The following is a 20912-nucleotide window of genomic DNA, read 5'->3' on the forward strand; positions in this document are numbered from 1 at the left end:
GTTTGAGTTCCTTTTAGCACTCATGTGGATGACCTCACACTTTTCGTTATTTAGGGTCAACTGCCACTTTTCGCACCATTTAGATATTTTTTCTAAATCTTTTTTACCCGTTACTAGTAAAAATAAAATACCTCTTATAACGGAGACCAGACAAATACCGAAAAATACCTGTTATTTAGAGAGTTTTAACCGGTCAGTTTTTCCCATCCCCACCGTGCGCCGCTCCGTTTCGCGTGAGCTTCTTGAGAAATCCAACTAGAAGCTCCAGGAATTCTGTATGTGCACGAGTCGCCGCTCGTCGCCGTCCTATTCCTATCCCTATCCCTATCCCTAGCCCTAGCCCTACGCAACACGTGCGCCGGTGTAGAGACGCGCCAAAGTGCGCATGCGCAGAGCACGCGGCACGCGGCTGCCACACGGCAGCCACGAGTCCCCCCAGCGGCTAGGCCGCCGTCACCCGCCTCGCTACACATGAAGTGCGGAGCCGAGCCAAAGCGGCTACCGGGCGACGTGGAGGCCTCTGTTAGGGTGACCGGCCGGTGTGGAACCTCGCCATGGCGTCGCGCAGTCGGGTGGGCGACCTGTTCTACCGGCACGCGGGTTCGCTCCCCGGCCTGGGCAGCCTGCGTTCGTTCTCGCTGGACTCTTGGTGGGGGCTGCCGGACCCAGCGCCGGTGCAGATAACCGCCAGGCGCGATTCCTGGCTCAGCTGGGACGCAGTCAGCCGGTCACTGGACCTCGTCATCTCCTTCATAGAATACTACACCTCCAGGTAACGGCCGCCTAGCCTCCCGACAGCTGTTCGCTGTTTCCTCTGAGGCTGCAGCTCAAAAAAAAAGTTTGCAAGGAAATTTCGCTTTAAGAGAGCAGAATAGGGTAGAAAAGATCTTTTAGTCTAATTCTATTATTGGCTTAAAATGTTCCTTAGAGAGTCTATTTTTAAAATTCATTCGTATAGAGTGAACCATAAATGTTAAAATCTATGAAAACCGGTATTTACTGATGGGGATCTGGCGCATCTAAGCGCTACAATCCAACACAGTCGGCAGGTGATATTTGAAGTAGCAAGCATCATCTACATACATACTCCGCAATCCACCATACGGAGCGTAACGGAGGGTACCTCGTACCACAACTAGCATCTTCTCTCCCTGTTCTACTCCCAAACAAAACGAGGGAAAAATGACTGCCTATATGCCACTGCACGAGCCCTACTCTCTCTTATCTTACTTTGTGGTCTTTCCGCGAAATGTAAGTTGACGGCAGTAAAATTGTACTGCAGTCCGCCTCAAATGCTGGTTCTCCAAATTTCCTCAGTAGCGATTCACGAAAAGAACGCCTCCTTTCCTCCAGAGACTACCACCCGAGTTCCTGAAGCATTTCCGTAACATTCGCGTGATGATCAAACCTACCAGTAACAAATCTAGCAGCCCGCCTCTGAATTGCTTGTATGTCCTCCCTCAATCCGACCTGATAGGGATCCCAAACACTCGAGCAGTACTCAAGAATAGGTCGTATTAGTGTTTTATAAGCGGTCTCCTTTACAGATGAACAACATCTTCCCAAAATTCTACCAGTGAACCGAAGACGACTATCCGCCTTCCCCACAACTGCCGTTAGGTGCTTGTTCCACTTCATATCGCTCTGCAATGTTACGCCCAAATATTTAATCGACGTGCCTGTGTCCAACGCTACGCTACTAATGGAGTATTCAAACATTACGGGATTCTTTTTCCTATTAATCTCCATTAATTTACATTTATCTATATTTAGAGTTAGCTGTCATCAACTAAAGCCAGTATTGCTGACCCTTGCTTAGATCCAACCGAGGTAGATTGTTCCAATACGTCCGTCAGGGACCTGATGATGGTGTAGTATAACGCAAAAACTGGTCGCCAAATAAAATATTTGACGCCGGCCGCTGTGGCCGAGCGGTTCTAGGCGCTTCAATCCGGAACCGCACTGCTCCTATGGTTGCAGGTTCGAATCCTGCCTCGGGCATGGATGCGTGTGATGTCCTTAGGTTAGTTTAGGTTTAAGTACTTCTAAGTCTAGGGGACTGATGACCTCAGATGTTAAGTCTCATAGTGCTTAGAGCCATTTGATCCATTTTAAATTTGACGGCTGAAAGGTGTTTAATTTGACATCTTCCATCGCCCAAAAAATAGCGTCTCACACCAAGTATGAGTGCTCGTGCGAGATTTCGCCTGATTTCATGCTACCCACACAATTCAAGCGTTTCCTTCTTCATGATAAAACTCGGTCGCAGGGGCAATGAGAACGCTTCTGCAGAGTTTTTGATCGGAAGTGTCTGATCACCCACCATACGGCTCGGACTCAGCTCCCTTTGATTTTAATCTCTACCCATGTCAAGCACTGACTATAAAGGTAACGTTTTGACGCAGACAACAAGCTGCAGATCAGCGTAGCGAAGTGGTAGGAAGTATAGGCGGCTGCCTCCCATGGCTAGCGTGTTGGAAAGTTAGCTACGAACAATGTCGCAGTCGGAGCGGCGACTATTTAGAGGAGTAGCTGGAAGGTGTAGATTACCACTGCAAATAAAACGTTTTTGATTTTCACTGCGTTTTCTACTTTGCGACCGATCGGACCTTACTTTCTAAATAATCCTCGTAGATACCGACGGAATAGAGGTCCTATTAGTTTCGGACAGTATCACGGAGGGCATTAGCATAAAGTAAAATACCATTCTCAATAAGCTTTCTCTTCGTAACATGATTCGTTTATGGTAAACATGCTGAAAGAGCGTGCTTGTCTCGCTTCTGCTTAACTTGTCTTTTCACCTTTTTTATACAAAGTAAAACGTGAGTGCTTGAAAATTATAACAATTATATTTCTAGGGATAGAAAAGGATCTAAAAGTAATACTTATGGTGCAAAAAACGCTTCGACTGGTAAGCGGAAGCCAGTCAATCGATATAATTTCGTCAAAATCGGTGTTCCGACAACAGCGAAAGAAAGGCTAAGAGTTCGCTGCTGGCATCGCCGATTAAAGGTTTTTTCAATTTCAGTATCAAAAAACATAAACTGGATTATTAAACGCTTTTTTTTTCAAAACAACACTTTTCAAGTTGACGGGAGCTATAACTCATGAAATACACGTACAATCACATTATATCTGTAGTATGTACGATTTTTGCGATATATTTTAATTTCGTTTTTTGGTGCCCGTTTTAATAATTATTTTCTTCCCAAAATGTTGACATTCATTTCATAGTACCGCCATTTTTCAAACAATTTTTTAAAAATCCTTCCGTACTACATTAGACAACTTCATCAGTATCAAAGCAGTTTTTGAAAGTTTGTTGTAGGTCGAAAATTATGGCGTCCAGAGATCCCACCAAGCCCCCACGCACTCCACGAAGGCATTTCGTCGATATCGTGTAGTTTCGTCTGGGTGCAAGTAGTTTAATTTAAAAATACTTAATACAATATTCAGGGTGTACAGTGAAGGTCTAAAGTCAGTTTTGGATCTTCTCTTATTTTTACTGAAAAAAATCGTGAATGTCGGTTCCAAAATCGAGCGTCACCCTGGTCTGCTCCCTCTTGACCAGCGGAACGGGGCGGAACGTGTGACGTTCATTCGTAATCGATTATCGAAGCAAAGGCGTTCACGACACCCGATTACAAACTCTTTCACATCATTCAGGGTATTTTAATTCCACCTTTGCAACTTCAAGAAAAGGTGTGCATCTGGTCGCCAAACGCGTTTTGTTTCATTGAAATAAAACACCATCAGTGCCCTGTAACGAAAGATATTTAACAATTTGACTTGCTTTCCAGATGTAAAAACAGTTTGTTACAAAAGACGTTGACTTTTAAGGTTCGGTATCTCAATTGGAACAAGCGGAACCCTTTCAGGACCACTTTGTTGTCCGCCTGCCGTCTGTTTGTCAAACTGTTAAAACCGTTTTCTCAGGTGGGTATCCGTATGAAGTTGAAATTTGTCATACTATGTAAGATCTACGATCCCTTGGCGGTGTAAAAAGCTTAAACTTCTAAGTCAATGAAGTCAAAAGCTACTAACATATATGTCACATATTTTAATGCAAATTCACTCATTAAAACCTGTAGGGTACTTTCCATTAGCCCAGCACTACGAAATTTGCCTCTACACAAGACTTCAGAATACAAGTGGAGGAAAACAATCCGAGAATTGTGAATTTCTGATTATATCACAAGGAATTCTTTTCCACTCACTTTTCATCTGTCTGTCTATGTGTCCCTCCATCTGTTAAGATCCCTTTTTCTCCGGAGCAGTTAGATGTATCAATTTGAAAGATTTATAACCCTTGGCGGTTTAATAAATTTAAGCTTTTAAATAAATGCTATCAGGAGATTCGGCCATTTATGTCACATATTTTGATACTCGCAAGTTGACTCATTAAAACATATAAGGTACTTATCGTTGGCCTACGACCATAAAATTTGACAAGAAGCAATGTTTCGCAGTACAAGTACAGGGAAAAAAATCCAGAAATTGTTAATTTGTAATAACATAACACGGAGGAAAAATGTTTTCTCATTTGTATCCGACTTCAAACATAAAACATTCCCGATAGTCTTGGAATTCCCCAAACCGATATCTTGCCAGTATCCATGTCGATAACAGAAAAAATTGTCGAGATTCTAGATTCCTGCGATGGACGAATTGTCAATGAAGATAATGAAGTTTGTACAGAACCCTCAGCGCGTGAGTCCTAATCCAACATGGTCAATTTTTTACTTGCGGTATTTCATGCCTGAATTTTCGATCACATCACAAAACGCCGTCTGCTTGCACGTCTTTGAGTTATTTCTTCATTTGTCACCGTTGATTTTAGCCTAATCCCCCACTATTTTGCGCAGCTAAGCATTTTTCATGTTAAACACAACCACGGTTTATTTGCATCCTTCCGGCTAATTATGTAACGTGTGTTTTCGAATAGTGTTACCAAATTTAAAACTAGTTTTTTTTTTTTAAACTGTGCGTTATTTTTCTCTGCAGTTCGTTATTTGTGTTATTTCATTTAATTGTGTTACTATGCATTTATTTAACGTGTAAGAGAAATAGAGTAATAGAGTTGCAAATCTAGTCGTGGGGAATGGAAGGGGGGCGGGCGAAGGGAAGAGGACGGTAAGATGAGTGAACAGTAAGTTTAAAGAAGTGGGATGGAGAGTGAGTAGGAGGTAAAGGGTGGGAACCAAGAGAGCGAAGGATGAGACAGGGAAAGTTTTTTTGTGTGAATTTTTTCAATTTATCCAGTGCCTGGTTTCCAAAATTTGTCTGATCTTTGAATAAATGTTTATTGCTCGTTAATGCTTTGTGTATATGGGAGTTTTCTTGGAAAGGGAGGAGGTGTATGTTTTTACTGAATTTGACGATTTTATACTTTGAATTTTGTTCTATGATATTCCCATGAACTACCGTAAGTAAAAATCAACATTTTTTGTATTGAAGTGTTTTTTTATCTAGGAGGGTAGCAAATGGTAAAACAATTTTCATTAAGGACCACTGGTGATATTTCGTTTGCTGACAAAAATACGCATTTTCTTGTAGTTGCAAAATGGGAAGTAAAATATCCTGAATAAGTGTAATGTAACTACATACAACATGGCAATACAAATGAATCTTTGACCATAATATTACGTGAACTCAACTTTTTCTTACACAAAACGTGTTCATAACAACACAGCTTTGCCCATTGCTTGCTGATTCCATAGATACCATAAAATCCTCTAGAGAGTATATTTAAGGATTCTTGTAAGAAATCCATATTTCGAATGTTGAAACCAGTTCAAGCCACCACCCCATACTCTACTAACATGAACTGAGTATCTGTAACGACTAAATACACCTTAGTAGCGTAATAGGGATCATGGGGGACCTACTCATTTGGCAATCCCAAAACTGCATCATATATTAATAAAGGAAACAGTATCGCAGTATCAAGATTCAATTAAACGAATGATTTGAAACATTTATTCATCATACACTTTAGGATGAAAACCCATATTTTGCACATTTAACTGTAACCTAAGCGCATTGTCTGAATTAATATTACTAAAATATAAATCATAATACTAAATCATCCATAACTTTGGTAATATTGTACATTTGCATAAGAAAAGACCAACTCCGGAATCAGCAAGAAAGTTCTTTTAAGATGAGATGTATTACATTTTAGTTCTCAGTCATTTTAAATTTCGTAAAAAATCAGGTTTATTTGCTAAGATGGGAGGCGGGATTGTGGAAATAGTGGGCTCACGTATGATTGCTACCACATTAACACATATCCAAATAAATTAAATATGCAAAGGAAAACTATTTTAAGCTAATGATAATACAAACTGAAATAGCGCTAGTCTTCAGGCAGTTTAATTCTATTAATAAATTCGTGTTTCTGCTTAAACTTTTTTGATCTCACGCCCCCTAAAGCGTGATTGGGAGAGGAATGTCTGTAAACAGATTTTAGAGATACGGCAAATGGCAGTTCAGAGTGAACTAATGATGTGATAGACGTACAGACCTGCAGTATTTTTAATTTCTGTGAATGGCACCCAATTGTAGGTTGGTAACAGTGCAAAAACATACTCGATGTCTGTTGTTGCGAAATTCTTTTGTGGGTTGTTTTGTGTAACAAATATTGTACTATGAAGACATGTTTTGGCTGATCAGTATTGACATGCTATACAGTTAGAAAAACCTGATAGCATCATTGAACTCTGGAATTTGACTGCAACCAGTAAAATTCATCACATAATATTGATTAAATCCACAATTTGGATTAGTGATATAACTGAATAGGCCCTTCGAATTTCCTTTTATCGCCCTCAAGCTTAGGAAACGTCACAGACAGAATATCAAAAAAATCCACAATACATTTCAAACGGCTGCATTCAGACAAGCCGATAATAAAACGGAACTCGACGGGGTGGGGCGTCAACGTCAAGGTTTCTCTGGAAGGAATTTTGGACGTTCAAGATGTTGGAAGGTGGGGAAGGGGGACGCTAGATTCGTCTGTTAACGTAGCACGCTGTGCTGTACGGGGAAGTGTCATCTTTGAGTGACTGCAGGACGAAACACGGTGACTTAAACAGAATTTTTATTTGGTATGATAAACGGCACCTTTTCCCAAATGTGAAGAAATGTAAGTTGCTGCTTATAGTAGGAAAAACAATCCTGTAATACTCGAATACAGTGTTAGTGGTGTGCTGTTTGACACACTTCGATTGCATATCAACGCATAACACATGAAATGGAACTAGCATCTAGAGGAGACTGCATGTAGAACACTCAAGTATTAGGATCCCATCCAAGTTGGATTAAAGGATGTTGTTCAGAGGTGAGCTGGGACGTTTGTTACCGGTAGGTTCGATCAACAAGCCAGTATTACGGAAATGCTCCGTGAAGTCAAATAGGAATCCCTGGCGGGAAGGTGATGTTCTTTTCTTGAAACACTGTTGAGACAATTTAGCGATCCACCATTTGCCACAGACAGAACGATTCTATCGCTAGAGAAGAGCGATCCTATGACGCCACCCTGTGGCACACATGAGGATGCCCTTGTCTCTTATGAACACTCCTCGTCAAGGACAACGTACTGGGTTCTGTTCCTTAAAAAGTCTTCTAGTCACATATCTGAGAACGTATTCCGTATACTTGGACTTCCGTTAACAGTGTGCATTACGGCACTGTGTCAAACGCTTTCCTGAAATTTAAGAATATGGATCTGCCCGTTTCCCTTCACTCATGGCTTGTAGGATATCGTGCGAGATAACAACAAGCTGAGTTTCACACGTGCGAGGATTTCGAAATTCTTAACGATCTATGGGCAGCATCTTTTCTGTCTTATGGAAAGGTACTATACTCGAATTCAAAACATATTCAAAAATTCAGCATCGAACCGATGTTAAAGATATTGGTATATAATTGTACGGGACCGTTGAATTACCCTTCTTACGTATAGGAGCCACCTGTGCTTTCTTTCTAGTCCCTTGGAAGTTTGCGCTGAACACATAGACAATCGTTTTTCTCTTCTGTTTTTGTGAGTGTTCCATGATGACTTGGTTATTGCGTCCATGAGGATTCTTCCACAAGAGGGTAGATTTTTCAAAATGAAAATGCTTCAAATTTTACGATATTCGGACAAAGTAAAACCCTACACAGAGCATAATATGATTAACAATATAAATATGAAACACTTATCACTAAATAACCTTTTCTTTAACAGCGAAGTCAGCTCCAGTGAACGGGAAAAATTCAGTTTTTTAAAATTATTTGCTACTTAGAAAGAACGTAGGAGCACAATGTGAAGTAAAGCACTATTCGTACTGGTGCGCAAATATTGTTAGCCTAGCTTTTACCCACAGCTGCGTTTGCATATTTATATTGTTTTGACGAGTGACGGCGAATACATTAGCCGGACTAAAACGAAATGATATTAATAATATACTTCTTAAGGTTTTCCCGACATAATTATTTATCTCCGGCTCACCATCAGATATCATTATTGTATCTCCACAATATTTCGTAGTAAAAACAGTCCAGCTTCGCCATGTAAAATAGCAGTTCTTTTCTACAATTTGAGAAACCTTCCGTACAAGTTACTACAGAAGCAACTCTCTCACGGCGTGATCTATGAACACACGAATTACCCGACCTCCGCACAAGTGTCATCTGCATCCGACTCACGTATACGATATTTAAAAACGTTAATAACAATCAAAAGGCAGTAGAATAAACCAACTTTAAAAAAAGACAGAACGGTTGTTTTGGAAACTGAAATCATTGAAAATCTTTTAGAAACAAAGGAAAAAAGAAAAAGTTGTTATACGAACAAAGAAACTAGTAAATGCTGACCACCCACACAATGTACCGTAATAGGACTTCTGTAAAATTTATTAGCTTATTGAAAATTACTTATAAAACCTCAGTATCAAGTATTCATAGTGAAAAAGATCACGAAAGAAACATATGGCCGGGCACAAGTAGGACTCACGCACTGAGACTTACTTACAAGTTAAATTATGTACGTAGACAGAGGAATCGAGGATCACAACAATTGTTGGCTGGTATCGACATTGATATTTGCAAGATTTTGGTCCCAGAGATTCCAAGGCTTTCGACAATATTTTAATTACAACTTTGAAGTTGGATGACAAATGACGAGAGAACTGTTTCTCTCGTGTGGTATAATTACACATTAACTATTTTCTAAATATTTACTATACTGTATTATGAAACCTTTCTTCTCTCCAGTTTCATGATTCTACATCATGGAGAAGTACCCGTTTTAATGATTGAATTTGCGAGTATCAAAATACCTGACATAAATAGCCGTTTCGTTTGATTACACTAAATTAAAAGTTCAACGTTTTTACACCATCAAAGGACTATAGACCACAGCATGTGCCATGAGTTGAACTTGATGCGTCTGCTCGTTCCTGAGAGAATGGGATCTTAACAAACGGAGGGACGCTCAGTCTAATAACAAACGATAAATTTTTTTTTTTCAAAGAAAAAATCGTTCAAATGGCTCTGAGCACTATGGGACTTAACATCTTGGCTCATCAGTCACCTAGAACTTAGAACTACTTAAACCTGACTAACCTAAGGAGATCACACACATCCATGCCCGAGGCAGGATTCGAACCTGCGACCGTATCAGTCGCGCGGTTCCGGACTGAAGCGCCTAGAACCGCTCGGTCACCACGGCCGGCAATTTTTTTTTGTTTGATATAATTACAAACTAACAAATTTTGGATTTCTTTCTTTGGTTGTAGTGAGAAATTCTGCTTCTTAGGAAAATTCTTGATTTCAGGTCAACGGGAAGTACCCTATAGGTTTTGAAGAGTCAGTATGCGAGAATCAAAATATATGTCAGAAATGGCAGTACTTTTCATTGTTTTTTGAAAAATATGAGAAAATCAGCCAACCGGGTGCATAGGCTTTCTATATACCTTGACCAGGTTTCGTCACCTCTAAGGGTGACTTCATCAGAAGGTAAGGTAATTACATGAAGAAAATATCGTCAGAGATGTACATCTTTGACGATATGTTCTTCATGTAATTACCTTACCTTCTGATGAAGTCACCCTTAGAGGTGACGAAACCTGGTCAAGGTCGCCGGCCGGGGTGCCAAGCGGTTAAAGGCGCTACAGTCTGGAACCGCGCGACCGCTACGGTCGCAGGTTCGAATCCTGCCTCGGGCATGGATGTGTGTGATGTCCTTAGGTTAGTTAGGTTTAAGTAGTTCTAAGTTCTAGGGGACTGACGACCTTAGAAGTTAAGTCCCATAGTGCTCAGAGCCATTTTGAACCTGGTCAAAGTATTTAGAAAACCTATGCAACCGGTTGGCTGATTTTTACATATTTTTCAAATTTGTGTATACGGTTGCTGCAAACGTCAGCCATGTTCAAAATTGTACTTTTCATTGTATTGACTTTTTGAAGCTTCACTATTTTAGATTACAAAGGGATCGTAGACCTTAATATATGAAATAAAATTCAGCTTGCTACGGCTAACTGTTCCTGAGGAAAAGGGTTTTGAACACCCGGACAGACACAGACAGTCAGACGGACTGACAACAACTTAATTCTATAAGGGTTCCGTTTTCACCCTAAAAACCACACTAATTGCTAAAACCTTCAGTTTGTGACTGCATTATCAAAATACTAAACTGACAACAACATAATATTGTTTTCTTCAAAATGGATTTCTGTTTCAAGAAATCAAGTTGGGCAATAAAACGAAATATGAACTTTCTAAACTTATTATTAGCTTCAAATTGACCAAAATAGAAAACAAATAATTCGTACTTCGCTCCACCACAAATTTTATAATATTTTTTACACATACTGTCAGTTGCCGTCCTTGCGCCGGCTACGGTAAGCATAGTTCAGGATGTGCACTCCCTCTCCACCCCATTCCCACCCCTCAACCCCTCCACACCCACCCCCACCACCATCCCAACGCACGACTACGCGGCACGCAGTGTCGTTGCCCAGCGCCGAACGGCGCGTGCGGAAGCGCGTGGGAAGAATTGCGCATTACGCATCGTGCTACTGAAGTAGCTATCCATTATAGAATGTACATTATATAAGTAATTTAATGTTTTCAGCATGCAAAAAAATGTTCCATTCTCTACTTCACCCTCTGAAATGTCGGATTTTTATTTTTTTATTTTTTTGTGTGTTTCTAAAGTAGCCTTTGGTCTTCCTCAGGGTTCGAGGTATCCCAATACCAAATTTCATCAAAATCCGTTCAGCGTTTTAGTAGTTAAAACGTAGCAGACGTAGTTACTTTCGCATTTATAATATTGGTGTGCGTGTGTGTTTATATATCCTGTAGACAATAAATGCCGATCTATTGAAATGTTTAGACGACAGTTTTCGTGTTGTTCGCTTCTTTTTTGTTTACCGTAAAACCTTCGCTTCTCATTTGTTTACCGTAAAACCTTCGGAAGGGTGTGATATGAGTGTTGCTATTGTCGTTAGGTCTTCATCGTTGCTAGTTGCTTAATTCTGACACTATTTTCCGTTGTTTTGTACAGTGGACGATATCTCATAAGGTCGCTTTCACCTTCTTGTACAGAGTTAAGCCACATTTCGCTGTGTCGATGGCCGGTCTGGTCAGATCATACCTCCGTTGAGTGTGAAATCGCCTCGCGTTCGTTTGACGTCCTACACGAACTTCTCTTTACGCGAGACACCGATTACTTATTTTTGCTTTACCGAAACACGTTTCAGCGCCTCCTGGGCTATCTTCAGTAGGTTTTGTTTATTGCTCTGAATGAAAATAATTCAACATAACTTCTTGTGCAGGTTATAATAATTCTTGCTGAAAGCTATTTTCATATCTTATGGAGCCATTAGTAGGCGATTAATTTTAAGTTTCTTTCCATTCACATTTAAAGACACATGATAAAGAGTTTTTTTTCCGAGTTTTTTTTTTCAAGTTTATGCTATGGCTCAACTTAGTGACTTGTGTTTTTTAGCTATAAATGTAAACAATTGTAAAATTTAACGTCGATTTATGTCTCTTTGTACACATAAATAGCTGTGAGCCTAAATTCACACAACGTCCACAAGAAGATGCTATCATGTTACAACAGTTTATAGATAGAATAATAAATAAAATAACCATGAACTTAGACCAAAAAGTACTTGTACATGTTTTTGTTAAGCAAAAATGAAGAGACAGCGTCATGTATAGTGTAGAATATCTCTCCCATTTTGCCTTAGCAGCCACTGAAGTAAGGAGAACTGGAACGTCCAAAAGATGATTAGCTGCAGTTCATTTCAATCTCTTATTAGTAGCAATCACGGTCTATTTGATAATGCTTCTCCCATTTGACCATCATCATCTTCCGTTTTGGATAGACTATTGCTGTTGCACCCACTGTCAATTTACTCTGCAGTTAACACACACAATTCATCATTAGTGCACTAGTATAACATCACAATTTATGTACTGAAAATTCGTACCGAGTATACTGTTACTTGGGAACATCCAATTCTTATTGTTTCGAAATCAGATGCGCTGCCTGTCGTCTAGATGTCAAGAATATCATATTTGTGTGCATTAATGGACGAATTAATTCTTACGAAAGTGCAAGTTACAATTAAATGTAGAGACATCTGCACAGCCCGAAACTTTGCCTCTTTTGCATTTTATATTAGCTCCATTTTCCCATTTTAATCTGCACATGCCTCGCTATTGTCATTTTCATCCCTATGCCAATATTTTGACGCTCCAAAAGAGTGAAACGCGTCATTTCCTGTAAGTAAAAAAAATATTTACAACCGAGACTGTCTTATTTCAAGTAACATCATATTCATTATCTGACCACAACGGAATCGTCACGTTAACGCCACTTACGTGGCATATCACGGCATGAATTTAAAGTATCGTGTACTTTGTCAACAACTTTACACAAGGACCAAAGATACTTATGCAATGACCTCATAAGTGAAGTACGTATTTGGCAGTTATGGCTTAAACCAGCAACCTCTCTGCCACCCGATTCTTTAAAGAATCTCACATATGTAAAGCAGCTTCAAACGTTTGATTACTTCACGAATGAGTTGATGTGTTAAATATTTCACGTTAAGCATGTAAAACCATCATATGGATGAGTGTAGTCTGGATAATTTGCTTTCCGTTTCAAGAAAAGCTAGTTTCTCAAGCATCTCAATGTTTATGATGACATATCTCTTGAGCTATGTGTCGTACAAAGATATAATTTTGCGAATACAATCAGTGGTATATATGGATATTGTCTGCAGAAGGTGTTGCGAAAAGATTTAGAAGTAAAGAAGTAATAAATTACAACGTTACACTGATAATGAAGTTTTACTGCATGAACAGCGAAAATGTGGTACGTAATGAACTTCATTTCTATCGTTATTTTGTGAGGGATGTCAGCGAGAAAAGACTTTGAAATTGTGTGTTAAGTGTATCGGAAGTCGCTAAGTGCCCTCACTCTCAAATACTGGCTAAGTATAATTCTGGGTAATTTGTGCATCGTGAGTTACACTGCCTGAACGCTTATACAGAGTTTCTAACGATAATACTTGACATCTTGCGCTAAACCCTCGACGAAATTTTATACGACTTAACCAGTAGATTATGACAGCATTTAAACTTTGAAATTCGGCCAATAATTATATGAAATACTGAACAGGAAATTTTATTGAACCTGAGAGCCTCCACATAGGTGACCTACAACAATAACGAACGACTGTTTCAGTCGTTTAGTAATAGATAGAACGTTATTGGCACCCATATGTGGTGTATGCACTTTTCTAATCGCCACAGGATTATGAATAATTCACACAGCTCACATTCTGTTAACAATAACTCTGTTGATGATTTAACAGCTAAGAATGTACTTAACTTACGTAGTTGTTGAACTGTCATTAGTCTGTTCGTGCTCTAACACACCGTGTAATAGATGTTAACATGACGATCCCTGTATGATCAAATAATTGATATAATGATCTTCACGTGTAGTATTACATGCAGTGTAACTTGTTTCGAAAGGACAACAATGGTATGTTTCATATTAGCAGCGCACTCGGTATGCCTTTACACGATGTAATCTGTATTGTTGCAAGAAAGTAATAACACTGTCAATGAAATAAGTAAAAAATGGTTCAAATGACTCTGAGCACTATGGGACTTAACATCTGTGGTCATCAGTCCCCTAGAACTTAGAACTACTTAAACCTAAGGACATGACACACATCCATGCCCGAGGCAGGATTCGAACCTGCGACCGTAGCAGTCCCACGGTTCCGGACTGAGCGCCTAGAACCGTTAGACCACCGCGGCCGGCTGAAATAGGTACGTTAACTGAAGAATCACTTGATAGTACCTACAAATTGTAAAAGTGTGCCCAGAAGCAAGAAAAGTAAGTCACATAATGAAGGCATTATCATTTATGCTTTTAATCTCATCAGTCTATCGACAAGTCTGACATTGTTCTCCATGTTTCATTTGCATTGTTCCCGAAGCTCGCTAGAGCGCCGTAGTAACAGGGGTGTTCAAACTGCAGTGAAACATTTCTTTTCTGGAAGCAGTTGGTTTTTTTTCGGGATTCCGGTACACCATATTCTTCCTCTCTCTTTTAGCTGAAATGCTCTATTTTTCAATATAATCTCCGTTCAGTGGGCAGTCTTACGTCACTTTACTGGGAGGGCCTTAATATCCACAGTGTGACACTGTACTGGTCGACATCGGAGCCAGCTTCTTGCTACATCAATAACTTCCCCATCATCCACGTTCTGCTTCTTGCGGAGTGCACCCTTCAACGGGCCAGAAGGAAGACGGAAGGTGCGAGATCTGGTGTGTGGAGTCGATGAAGAAGAACAGTCCAACGAAGTTCTGTGAGCTCCTCCTGGGTGCGCAGACTTGCGTGAGACCTTGCGTTGCCACGGAGAAGTTGGTTTCCATTATTTCTGGTGACGAACACGCTGAAGTCATTTCTTCAGTTTCCTGAGGTCCGCATAATAGAGTTGATCATTGCACGCTAAGGGAGGACATCAAACAAAACAGCCCTTTGAGAGCCCCAGAAGACTCATCGCCATGACTTTACATGAACCCTTGTATCGTCGCCTGTGATGATGTACGACAAAATATTGTCACCATCAGTTTCGTAATGCACAAGCAATTTCGCATAGCTGTCCCTTCCTTGCTCTTTATCGTCTTCTGTTAGGCGGCAAGGACCATAGCGGTCGCATGCACCTTTCAGTACCCCAACGGGTGGACGAATGAGTCAGCAGTACCAACAGAGACACCCAGTCGAGCACTGAGGAGTTTGATTGTGATCCGTTGATCACCTCAAACGAGATTGTCCGCACGTTCCAACGCTGCAAGAGTCACAGTTGTGTGCGGCAGGCCAGGACGCTGGGGGTGGATAGGGTTCAACGACCTTGATGCGATTATCACAAGAGGCCTTGCCCAACAAATCACCGTGATTTTGTTCACTGCCATCTCCCTGAAGACATTCAGCAGTCCTTTGGTTTCCTGCCAAAAGAAACTCAATGACACCTCTCAGCTTGAAACGCACCTCACTGACAAACGCCATTTTGGAGGTGATGTGTAGCGTCGCCACCTATTGGATCTTCATTATAAGGGCTAAAGTGGGAATATTCCTCTATGTCCCACAATAAATTCCATATTCTTTCAACTGAAACTGGCCGAGAAAAAATGCTTTTTATTGATTATTGAAAGTCCCTCGTATAAAACCTGTGATCAGGATCTGCACAGTGCAGTGAAGGTGTACGGGAGCCACCAGCTTGTATAGAGACACAATATGTTTCATAGTCTATATTCACACTCGGCAAATGGTATTTCTCCTTGTACCAATTATTCAGGATTCCTGCCATTCCAGTCGTCCGCCGCCTTGATCCCCCTTACCCCCTGGTTGCTCCACTCCTCTCCCATCCTCGCCCCCTGACACGTCTTTACTGTTGTGTCCCCCCTACCCTCCATCTCTACACCCATCATCTACTTTCCCAAGGTGGCTTCCATCAACTCCCCCTCCCGAATGATGCCCTCTCTCCCTCCATCTATCCCTCCTATCAACTCTGATCCTCACTCCCCCTCCTTTGTCCTTTTCCCGGGCTCCCTCTCTGCCCCCCTTCCATCCTCTTTTTTTCCCCACCGACCCTCTCTCCGCCCCCCTTCTCTCCCCCGAGTCCTTTTGCATTTCCCTCCTCTGCCTTTTCCCATTCCCTCTCGCGTCTGTCCTGCCCCTCCCCCCCCCCCCCTTATGAGTCCTCTCCCTCCTTTGGTTCCTCCCCATTTTCGTTTTTTCCTCTCCTCCCTCCTCGTTTTCCCCCTCATCTGTCCAGGTCCCCCCCCCCCCATCTGCCCTTGGCTAGGGAGTGTCACCTTTGTGCCGACAGTGAGTGTTCAGTGTTGTGTGTCTTTTGGGAAGTGTTTCGAACGGACATCATACTGTCGCTGGGTGTGATTTTTTTTTATCTCTTGCGAACAGAATCCAGACTGTCTCCATGTTTTATTTAATTGTGTGTCTGCTATGTTACTTGTCTGATTCCTGTGTATTTTATTTACATTGCCAACCCCTTTGCTTTATGTTCTAACTTTCCACAATTTTCCGCCGTTTTACAATTTAAGTCACTGTTTTATCGCCTGCTTTTATTGTTTCTTTTCTTCTTACGTTTTTAAAAAGTCTGTAGGCTGTAGAGCAGCGTACTAAGCTGCTGCCAGCCCGCCCCCATTGGGGGGAATCGAAATTCAATGAAGAAAAAAGTTCCAGTCGCGTGTGGAACGCTGAAAGTATGATTTCGTAAATACTTACGCTAGCGCTGTAGTGTAAACTTGTTCAGTTTTATCAGAATTCCCGTGGCACTTTCTTATGAGTCAAGCATATCTGCGATCATTAGAGCTGATCTTGTCTCTGTAAGTTTACTACCTCCTGTTAATGCTTTTGCATAGGTCTCACACACTAGGATGCGTCACACAATTACATTTTAATCAGTCTCTTTTGCAGACTGATTGCATTTACCTAGCATCCTCCCAGTGAACCGAAGTCTCCCATCTCGTTATCGTCGACATAACCTACAGGAGGTGGACAAAAATATGGAAACACAAAAAACATATCACTTTATCGTGCGGTGTATGTAAATCGTTGGCATTCAAAACAGCTTCCAATCGTCTCGGAATGGCTACAGGACCTATGTGATTTTCAGGGGAATAATATCCTGCTTCCGGAAAATAAAGGTGAGTTTAGCAATCATGATGAAGGTAAATAGCGGCCACGGTCCCTTCTTCTCAAATTAGACCACAAATGATCAATAATATTGAGATGTGAGGGCTCTTGCGGCCAAGGGGAACGGAACAATTCATCCTCATGCTCACGAAACCAGTCGTGGCCGAAGCATGCGGTGTGAATACAGGCCTCGTAGTCTTGGTAGTGATGCGACCTTGCAGAGTAACCATGAGGCCCATGGAATACCGTGATATGTCTGCCTAAATCATCACCGAAATCCCGTCATGTGGCACTCTTTGGACCTAAACTCGGCCAGAAGTTGGACACAGTGTGCAACAAGATTCATGCACCAAATGACATTCTCTCTTTGCAGCGCAGTCGAGGTTTTCAAGGATTCTGCACCACCTTTTCCTGTTACGGTCATTTACTTCACTGGTGAGTGGTTTTGAAATTCCTGCAATTCCCAGCTTATGGAGCCCTCTTCGTGTGTTTTGGTGCGGACTGGGTTCACGAATATAACATTCAGCTGTCGTTCTCTTATTTTTCGTCACCGTCCTCTTGAATGACCATCAATCACGATCACTCAACGCACACTTCCGTCCGCATTATGACTTAGCGGCTGATGTTTTTTCTGCTTTCCCTCAACGTGCAATAAATCTTAGATACAATGCCTCTTGAAACACTAAACCTTGGTTACGCAAGCACCTACTATACAAGCACCAATTATTTGCTCACATTGGAATTGGCTTAGCTCTGGCATAGCGCTCTCACAAATACACACAACACGAGTGACACTTGCAACGTATTGAGGACACTGCACAAGCAGTGTTGGTGATCAAATACAACACTGGAAATTTCATGTTTGTCTAGAATCTTCAAGTATGTATTTCTTGCGGTTTTTTCATATTTTTGTCAAACCCTTGTAGGTTAACCAAAAGTGATATATGGTAGACCCATATGGACCGGGAGTGTGGGAAAGCGATGAAATGGGTTAAGTTGTCCTTGAGTGACGATAGGTAGCAGGGATCCCTATCAGATGTGTTGCCAAGAGTCATAACTTGTAGTAGTAATATTTAACGTTTAAATGAGTAAAAAACCAATCTGACAATGCTGAATAATGTACTGATACAGATGTCTATAGAACTACAATTTCAGTTATTAAAATCTGAGGTGCAAAAATTAGCAAAAGAATTAAATCAATGTTACGTGTGATTGGCAAACAAAGCCGACCAATCACGAAACTGTGCTGGCAGTTGGAAAATGGTAAGACACTGCCGAAGGGAGTCGAAACGAGCCTTCATACAGGCGACGTACTCGTATGTGAACAGTGCGTCGTTATTTCGTTCAGTTAAACGTGGGTTAAAGTTTAGCTTATCCTCCAGACACGTTTGTACTCAGTCTAGTACTGCCATCCAGACTGTAAATATGTATAAGTCATGAGTGCCATATTTCATTTAAGAAAGTAAGCCAAAGATTTACTGCGAATAGGGCGACGATTTGAAGGAACACGTAAACGCAGTGAAATATTTAGTGGACATTACGGTACTCTAAGACTTATCAGATTCCACGTCATTACTGTGATTAACGAGTTCAGACTGGCCCTCATCTGTTGGTTTGAATTAATAAATGAGGTTATAGTAGACCCGGAAGCAACTCCAGAATTCACTGTCTTTAAATCACGTGTTAGGAGCTGCAGCCTATCTAGGAGAAGTTCGGTGGGGATATCGAGGTAAGCAAACCTCTACTTCATTATCTGAAGAGGAATAACGTGCAGTTTGTTAGAATTTACCTTTGCGGTTCATGCAAACCAGACCTTCACTGCTTCCACGATGTGCTACTTAAACACCAACGGTCACAAGCTGCAGTTCTGCCATCCATCCCGCTTGTGATTATTGGTCTTCCACGTCTATTAATCCCACTTGGTTTTTGCAGATACCGTATGTTGCTAGCCCTCTCCGTACTGTGGCGACAGACACATCGGAACTGGAAACCTAATTACGAAAGTACTTTCTCATTATGTGTAACTGCCAAGTAACATAGCTCCATGAAACTTAGAACAAGAAAACTTAATTGCGAAAGTACTTTCGCGTGATATGTAACTGCCAAGTAAAATAGCTCCATGAAACTTGGAACATACTGAGAAGGAACTGCTACAGTATAGAAAGAAGGCTTTCACGACCGGGTGACATAGCTGCTGGTAAACCTTATCCGGATGTGAGGTCGTGGCCGGCCGCGGTGGCCGAGCGGCTCTAGGCGCTTTAGTCCGGAACCGCGCGTCTGCTACGGTCGCAGGTTCGAATCCTGCCTCGGACATGGATGTGTGTGATGTTCTTAGATTAGTTAGGTTTAAGAAGTTCTAAGTTCTAGGGGACTGATGACCTCAGATGTTAAGTCCCATAGTGCTCAGAACCATTTGAACCATTTATATATATATATACTTTTTTTTTGTGAGGTCGTGGTCCAAGAACCTCTTCTGTTCCTGATGTTTCGTCCAGGACTGTCGGCAAGACTCATCAGCGGAGCGCCTCTGAGGATGTCCAGCGCAGTCCTGGACGAAACGTCAGCAACAGAAGAGTTTCTTGGACCACGACCTCACATCCCGAAAGGCTTACCAGCAGCTATGCTACAGTATAGTTCAGAAGGTAACTGAAGGAAATACGCAAGGAGACGGACAGAAATTACACTTTTATAAAAGACAACAATTACACTGAAGTCACCGCTAATCAATACGGTCCCCTGGCGATTACAGATGGGGAACATGATTCTTAATAGCGTGTGTGGTGACCACGAACAGCAGTGCGTGTTCTGCGTCGTGCTCCCATGCAACCACAAGACTGCTAAGGAGTACTTGTTGTAGGACGTTTCATTCCTCCATCTGCATGGTTACAACTGCTGGACTAGATGGTCGTTGGCGCATGTGGACGTCCTGTAATATGTCTCCCCAACACATGAAACAAATGCTCAATAGCACTTAAGTCGGGGGGAACAGGCAGTCCATTTCATTCGCCGAATATCCTCACGTTCTGAGACCATCTCCACCTGCACAGTAGAGATGTCCGCATCGAACAGTGCAGGCGGAGGCGGCCTTGGAGCGAAAGTGTAAGTGACGAGTGTACTGGTCTGCCTCTTCCCCGGACTTAAATCACATCGAGCACGTGTTTCATGTGCAGGGGAGATATATTCCAGCACGTCCACATGCCCCAATTTTATGTTCCATATTGTACTAATTGTCTGTAGTTGTGTTGCAGTGCTGTAGCACACACACATTTCGCTAAGTTATTCGCATTTTTTTAAAAGTTTGATTATTTTAAATGGTGACGACAAAGAAGAATTCAACGACTGAAGTCGGAGTGGTGAAGCACGACTGATGTAAAGTATTGGTGATGTGTTACACGAGAGCACACTCACGATGTAAGCACGTCGCAGTAAATTCTCTTAATTAATTATTATCTCTCATGTATCATTTAGAAGTTGCGTACTGTGCTAAAAGCCTGAGTCCAGTACAAAGCCAATGCAGAAGCCTAATTAGTTATTAGAAAACCCCACTTAATTATTGCATAATGAATCTGTTACTGAATTGTACACGAACAGTGACCCACAAAACATTCAAACACTGCTAATTCCAGGTATATCAACCACAGTCGAGAGTAATTAATTAGAGTGAAAATTATTT

The 20912-nt window shown here is 41.4% G+C and overlaps 1 protein-coding gene across 1 annotated transcript in view; it reads left to right on the top strand.

Moving 5' to 3' along the window:
• The first annotated feature begins 585 nt into the window (after positions 1–585).
• The window catches only part of LOC124545230 (synaptotagmin-7-like), a 144051-nt gene continuing 123724 nt past the window's right edge, over positions 586–20912 (top strand). The window contains exon 1 of the mRNA XM_047124101.1: positions 586–772. The gene's annotated coding sequence lies outside the window, so the exon portion shown is untranslated. The remainder of the gene's footprint in view (positions 773–20912) is intronic.

Source organism: Schistocerca americana, chromosome 8 (genome assembly GCF_021461395.2).
Source record: "Schistocerca americana isolate TAMUIC-IGC-003095 chromosome 8, iqSchAmer2.1, whole genome shotgun sequence".
Taxonomy (NCBI): Eukaryota; Metazoa; Arthropoda; class Insecta; order Orthoptera; family Acrididae; genus Schistocerca; species Schistocerca americana.